Below are 8,310 nucleotides of genomic sequence, written 5' to 3' on the forward strand. Positions count from 1 at the left end.
TCACAAGATTTTGTAGGCTGGCCCAAACCTCTTCTAAGCACCATGTTTGAAATACATACAATTCTTCATTGTAGATAAGATGCTGGCTAATTTTACTTTGGCTTCATTATTCTGAATTTGTGTCATTATTTTGAGTTGCTATTACAGAGTAATCAAAGCCATATGGCCTCAAGTAACCTCAATATGTCACATAGTCCAGCCTCAAGCCTCTAGGCAAGAATACCTATACTCTGCTCAAACCAGATAGGTATCTGTCTGACTTCCTAAAGATTTTCTGGAACAACATCCAGAATCCTGGTCAAGTGTAAAAACACCATTGCAAATTCTCTAATCTGGCTTTAATCTTTTCTACATTAGAAGCTGATTTCTACTTGTATCGTGCTCTATAAAGAACAGAGCACTCCAGGAAATAAGCTATAACTCACTTATCCTGAGGGACTTTCAAAGGAACACAGCACGATTTCTATGGAAATTTCTGTGGAAGGATTATAAGAAGTCCTTACTTTAAAATTTGCAGGGTGTTGTTCTCAAGGGAGAACCTCTGTACCTTACTCTGAAACTATTTAACTTAAAAATTCAGAATATTCTATCTCGTTTGGGGATTCTATTTCCCAGCCCAAACCAATTAGAAGAATCAAGTAGGAGTGGGAAAAGAGGACTGGAGATGCTGCTGTACACTGACTACAACAAACAATAGAAATCACTGAAGAGCAAGGAAAAAGACTATTAAAAGAAAAAAAAAAACTACAAAATTCAAAAAGCACAGCGGCCTTGAGCCACTTAAACATCAGGACAATTACAGAGCTCAATTGCACCTGAAGCATCCCTGCGTTATTATAGCACCGTGTGATAATGGTAGGGTTGCCAGATTTAACAAAGAAAAATATAGGAAGCTCAGTTAAATTTAAATTTCAGATCAAGTATTGTATGTGCTTTTCTGAAACTCAAATTTTACTAAGTGTCCTATATTTTAGCTGGCAACCCTAGATAATGCTGTGCAAGACAGTGACCCTGAGACATCAAGAAAAACCTCAAACTAAGTTTAGCAGGCTGTTCAAAAAGTGTTTCAGTTTTCACATTCCAATACAATATTAGTAAATGTCCTATTGATAGTATTTAAGAAAAAGTTTCAATTATCTGGCAAGCTAATTTAAGTGAAATAACTTGGGCTATCCCTGTCGCGGGGAGCCCGGGTGGCGCAGTGCTTGAGCACTCAGCTGCTAACTGAAAGGTTCATGGTTCGAACCCACCAGCCACTCCACAGGAGAAAGCTGTGGCAGTCTGCTTCTGTAAAGATTTACAGCCTTGGAAACCCAATGGGGCAGTTCTACCCTGCCCTATAGGGTCGCTATGAATTGGAATCAACTTGCAATGGATTATACCTGTTGTATTCACTGCAGAGTGCTGGCATGAAGTAAACAATAAATATTGGATGAATAATGAAAAGCTTAACACATACTCTCCTCCGCAATGCGTACTTCAAGCCCCTGAGGGTTGTCCCCAAGCCCCGCCTGGTCACTTAGTTTTAGAAATCCTTCACACCTTTTACTGCAGGTGCCATCTCTGTTGTCTCACTTGAGTCAAAGCCTGACTCAGAGTTGTTGGCCTCAGGGTCCCGTTTCCTCTTGTGCCTATTGTCTTGTGCTTCCATGATGGCACCACAAAACTTCCCCAATGAGGTTTTTCAAGAGAATGAAATGATACCTACACTTCCCCAGTAGTTTGGGTTTCCTTCTATAAACCCATTGTTGTAAGGGTCAGTCAGGTGTTTGGTATGAAGGAAATGATGAAAGACCCAACTCTTCCCCCAGGAGCAGCTTTTCCAATCCCCACTGATCACTTGTTACCCACTGATAATAAGCATCAACCTAGGATCAAGTACTGGTCACTTGCACACCTTGGGGCCTATGTTAAGAAGAGGGCTTCACTGGCTGATAAGCCTTAATTCTTACCTCTGATTGCATTTCTAGAGTGGGTCCTTATTATGTTCTGTTGTGTTTCAAAGATTTCTTATGAGCTTTCTCAAAAGGGAGTGGGATGTTCAGACTACAGCTGTCAGACTGGTATTCTCAACCATTCTTGAGCTGCATTATTCCTATTCTAATTAGAGCTTCATTTTCAATTGTTCTGGTCATTCACAATTTCTAAGCCAAAATTCACAATACTTCTGAAACCAAGGCCATGATTATTTCTCGTAAAGAGGATCAACCAGACCAACTTGAATGGTCTCTGACAAACCAAGCAATCTAGTGTAATGAGTGTCAGTGATTATGGCCTGATTTCTGATCTCCAAAATCCCTTCTGCCTTTTGGAATTATAAGAGAAGATGATAGTGATCGGTTAATTAAACTAGCACTTTGGAAGCTTGTTCTAGATTATGAAAATGACATAAAAGATGGAATTGGAATGTATACAAAAGCTATTTAAAATTTTTTGGGTGTTCTTCCATGCATTTGTTTAAATAACCATGTATTCAGAGCTGCTAGTGTTTGGCTATGAGTCGGAATCGACTCGACGGCAGTGGGTTACTGTTTGGCAGCATGGAGGGTAGAAAGATTACAAGACATTGTTCACACCTTTAAAGAAGCTTACAATCTAGCAAGAGAGATGTGTACACAAATATCCTAGAAAGAGAACAAAGAAAGGAATTCAGAGAACGTTCTAGGGTCTAAATCAAGGTAAACAGGTAACAGGGTATAAGCTACACTTTAATTCTGCTTAGCATAGGGGAGTTAGAGCCTAGCTTGGCAATATTTGCGGGCAATAAAATTATTATTTCCAGGGATCCCATCATGGCCCAATATATTTTTGGTTTATTTTATTCTAATAAAAATTTTATGAGGTAGTAATGTTAATCCCATTTTATTGTTGAAACTGTGGCTCAGAGAAGACAAGTATCAGGGCTAAGATCATACAGTCTAGTATGGATCAGAGTTGAGACTATTACTGAAGTTTGTAAAATCTTAAAGGTGTGTTCCTGTGCTCTACACTGTTGACTTGGGTAGCAAAGAAACTTGGAAGGAATGAGATGAGTTAATTTAAATTTTCCAAAGCATCATATTGGATATAAGTAGCAGGTGTTCAATTTTTTTTTTAAGCGGAGACCCAACGTATGTTCTAGAAGGCACACAAAAAATGTCTCCTATGACTGCTTCACTATATTTGTTTCTTCCTGGAATCTGACACTTGAGTACTGAACTTTGAAAGATGATTGATTGTTGCAGTATCGTGTTTCTGTTCCAAGGCAATTGTGAGTTCCCAGAGAGTATTGTGAAATGACATGTGGTCCACATGACTTATTTCTCTTGCCTAAAAAAGGTCTTTCATTTGTCACTAACACAGCTAGCACCTATATACAGATCAGTAAAAATCTCCCCTAAATCATATTAACCACATCTTCATTTGCTAACAAGTAGCTAAATAGAAGTTCAGATTCCCTTCATTCTCATAGTTCCTTACTAAACAAAATGTGACCCATGGACCAGAAGCATTGGCATCACCTGGGAACCCACCCAGAGCCATTGAGTCAAGATCTGCATTTTAAAAAGATCCCCAGGTGATTCCTAAGCACATTACATTTGAGACACTCTGTTCTAGTTCACTTAGTCTCTCTCTGACAGACGTGGTAATAAAACAATACCATGGTCTTCAGGTGTGTGCCAAGCCCTCTGTGAAGGTGCAGGGATACTGAAATAATCATGACATGGCCCCTGTGATACAAAGAATAAAAGAAAGGGGTCTAGGCAATCTAAAAGAGCTGAACTGAATCAATGAGATTTTCTGTGTCTAAATGTGCTCCTGCTCTGAGAAAAGAGTGGAATTTAGAATGGTTTAATGGACACAATGCCCCTGAATGTTTTGTTCAGGGCTTCAAACTGGTTCATTCCTGTTCAAATGCCTGCTGAGAATTTGCATTTCCCCCCCAGATATACTGAATCAGAATCTACAGTTTAACAAGATCCCCAGGTGATTCTTATGTATAGTAAATTTCAAGAACCCTTGCTCTACTAGTGTTTCATAGGATTGTCCCCTAACGAATAGCATTAGCATTGCCTGGGAACTTGTTAGAAATGCAGGTTTGAAGCCCTGGTTTTGTTTGATTTTCAAGAGATCATAACTCAAGAACGGAGAAACAAGAAAAAGGAAAGATACACATATCTCCCATACCACTAAACTCTTCCTTCTTTCCCTAATAACTATCTCTCCGTATGCTCCAATGGAGTTGTACAAAAGCTAAGCTTCTTGGAATCCACTCATTTCACAAACATTTATTGCTATGCACCCATCACTGTGCTCGGTGCTACTGTTACAGATAAAAATTCCGTGGTTCCAGCTCTCATGGAGCTGACAGGTCAGTATGAACAATTATTACACAAGTCTGTGGGTGTGAACAGAGGACTGTGACTTGCAGAGGAAAGGAAACGACTAATTCTGCACCAGTTTCCTTATCCTTGCAAACTTCGCAACGTTGCTTCATAGCCTGGGTGTTCCTCTCAAGAATTCTTCTAACACCTAAATGCAAGTGTATGAATACAAAAATTCTTTCTTCCAGAAGTAAAAAACTCAAAAACTGAAGCATCACCTGCCATCCAATGATATTTCTCCGAAAATTATGCAACTCAACATTTTAACACTGTGCCCCATATCAGTGCTACTCAAAATCTGGTCTGTGGGTTTGTTCCTAGCCACAATAAGTGCAGAAATCAATAATGACAGTTTAGAAACTTTTATAGCAATTTGACATTGTCACGACATAAAAGCACGTGATCAGAGGACCAATTTCGTTGAACAGGATATAGTTTGGATGCTGAACTGGAATGGGTGATTTGCATATGGCATGAACTGCTTATTAGTCATATACACTAGAAGCACATATAATAGTTTAAGATTAATTTGTCAGCTATAACTCAAAAGGGCACAAAGTCCAGAATTTGTTTTGCCCATTAAAAATATTTTAAATCTAACTCTAACCTAAAAGGATCAATTTTGGAGCTGACTATTGATGAAGGATAGAAAATGAATGTGAAACAGACAACATCATGTGCTTTATTTTAGATAAAAGTTAAAATGAAGACTGAGAGCTTGCAGAAATGGCTTGACATTCTCTTCTTCCTTTCTCATCAACCCACCTTTCTGAGCTTAGTTTCACTACTATGAATGTTGTTAAAACAAACATAGAACCTGTTTAGGTATACATGATCTTTTCTGAGTATTAGTTAATTTATCTACCTGAGATTAGATAAATTAACAAGCAAAAAGCAAGCTCACTTGTCACATGAAAAACTTTAAATATTGGTATGTAAAGTGTTTGTTTCAAGGTGCGTATCACCACTTAATATAAAGAATTACTCTTTCCTTAGTAACTTCTTTTGTCACAAATGTGGAATGACAAAAAAAAGTAGGGGCGTAATAGCAATACTCTATTTAAATTGTCTATGCCCAGCCTTTCAATGAAAGGAGAGGGCTGGGCTGAAGGAGCCAGGAAGACAGAAGCTAGGGACTGCTCAGCCACAGGGGGGCATCTTCCAGTGTCTAGGAATCATGAGGGAGCTGGGAATTACCAGTGCTTAGCTCCCCTATCTCCATTCCCTTGACTGTCTGCAGGAGCGATGCTATCTAACTCATTCTATCTGGACAATGGAATCCTCAAAACATCCCTGGCCCATCAGAAGCCCAAGGGAAGATGACTGGGGCCCTGGTCAACCTGGAAGGGTGGTGGGAGTCAAGAGAGGAGCAGCTCTAAGCACTCAAGTCAAGCTGTAGATCCTCCCTGAGCTGGAGAGTAGTTTAACACACAGGCATTTTTTTTTTTTTTTTTTTTTGCTCCAGTATAAGAAATTAGCCTTTTTTTTTTTTCTCTCTCTCTCTCTTTCTTCATTGTAATGCTTTTGGGAAGGGACTGTGCACTATCTAGTGCCCCACTGTCCTTTCTCCCATCAAGTCATTTACTCATCAACATTCTCTGCTTTGCCCCTGAGGGCATCTAAATTTTCCAAGCCCTTCTATGTAACGGGCTTAACTGATAGTAAGGGGGGCCTTTGAAATTAATCCCTGAAACCATACAACATCATGAATACGTACTTTTTTTTGAGGAGAGAATCTTAGCTTTTATCAGCTACTTGAAGGGGTCCCTGATACAAAAAAAGGACAGCAGTGGGTTTTATTGTGGTCTGCAAAGACGAGGCCAGTTTGGGCAACTCAAGCCAATATAGTCCTTCCTGTCCTCCAGTATAGATCTATGGGGTAAGTGGAGATAAGAGAGTTCAGTATCAACTCTAATATGGAGTAGGAGTAATACCAAAATTCCAAAGAAGTGATCACATCTGATTGTTTGGCTCTGTTGGGGATATAGTACACGGTAATGAGAGGGCTGTCTATGGAGTCTGGCCACCAACACTGCAAACCTGACTGCTGCTCACTAGCTGTGTAACCTTGAACATATCACTTAATCTGTCTGTGCCTCTGTTTACTCAACTGAAATGGGAATACTAATAGTACCTAACTCTAAGGTCTGATTTGAAGAGATGAGTTAGTATCTGTAAGGTGCTTTGAATGGTAAACTCTTCTAAGTGTTGGCTATTGTCTTAGTTATCTAGCGCTGCTATAACAGAGATACCACAAGTGGATGACTTTCACAAAGAGAAATTTCTTTTCTCACAGTGTAGGAGGCTAGAAATCTGAATTCAGGGTGCTAGCTCCAGGGGAAAGCTTCCTCTCTCTATCAGCTCTGGGGTAAGGTCCTTGTCATCAACCTTCCCCTGGTCAAGGAGCTCCTCAGTGCAGGGACCCTGGGCCCGAGTACGCACTATATTTCCGGCGCTTCTTTCTTGATGGTATGAGGTCCCCATGTCTATGCTCACTTCTGTCTTTTGTATTTCAGAAGAGATTGGCTTAAGACACAACCTAATCTTGTAGATTGAGCCCTGCCTCATTAACATAACTGCCTCTAATTCTGCCTCACTAACGCCATAGAGGTAGAATTTACAACACACGAAAATTACATCAGATGACATAATGGTGGACCATCACACAATACTGGGCATCATAGCCTAGCCAAGTTGACACATACTTTGCGGGGATACAATTCAATCCATGACAGCTATCATTATATCCAAAAGGTGAGCCCCCTCAGTTGGAAGGCACTAAAAAATGGACAGTGGTTGCAACAATGAACTTGAGCATACCAACAATCACGACGATAGTACAAGACCAGGCAATGTTTTTTTGTCCTGTTGTACATGGGGTTACCATGAGTCAGAGCTGACTTGATGGCAATTAACAACAACAACAACAAAATCAAGATTATAGAGGAGGTAGACCGTGAAGAGGGTGGAAAGCTGGTGCCTGAGAGACCAGCCTAGGGTAGAGATATGAGTGATGGCACTGTTGGTGACCCCAGCCCATCTTTGGGATGCAGCCTGCACAGCCCTCGGAACTCATCTAAGGCTGTTGTCCCATTTGTTTAGCGAAGGGTCCAGCATAAACGTCACCTTAGAGATGAGCAGCAAGGCTTTTCTGCAAGTGGCCCAAAAGGCTGCTAGCCACTGGAATGCCAGTCTGCCTCTTGTTCTGAGAAAGACATGAATCTGAAGGTGGCAGTCAGCGGGGGCCTGAAGTCGTGATCTTGGAGACCACAGTTCTGCCCTAGAATGCAATGTTGCCTCAATTCTGGGCTCTAGATGCTGAGCTGGGCCAGCCTGGGAGCAGGTGGTTTAGCAGAGTCAGACAGAGGAGACTGGAATCCTGCTCTACTACTTTCTGGCTGTGTCCTTGGGCAAGTAACTAAACCCCTCTAAGCCATAGTTTCCTCTTTTGTAAAATGAGCAATAATATAACCACCAATTAAATAATATATATTTTTTTATATGTAAACCCCCATGCACCTGTCAGTTTGTCATACTGCGGGGGCTTGTGCATTGCTGTGATGCTGAAAGCTATACCCCCGGTATTCAAATACCAGTAGGATCACCCATGGTGGATAGGTTTCAGCTGAGCTTCCAGTTTAAGACAGACTAGAAAGAAAGACGGGCGGTCTACTTCTGAAAAGAATTAGCCATTGAAAACCTTATAAATAGCAGTGGAACATTGTCTGATGTAGTGCCAGAAGATGAGCCCCTCAGGTTGGAAGGCACTCAAAATATGACTGGGGAAGAGCTGCCTCCTCAGAGTGGAGTCAAACTTAATAACATGAATGGAATCAAGCTTTCGCGACCTTCATTTGCTGATGTGGCATGACTCAAAATGAGAAGAAACAGCTGCAAACATTCATAATAATTAGAACCCGGAATGTACGAAGTATGCATCTAAGAA

This window comes from Elephas maximus, chromosome 1 (genome assembly GCF_024166365.1).
Source record: "Elephas maximus indicus isolate mEleMax1 chromosome 1, mEleMax1 primary haplotype, whole genome shotgun sequence".
Lineage (NCBI taxonomy): Eukaryota > Metazoa > Chordata > Mammalia > Proboscidea > Elephantidae > Elephas > Elephas maximus.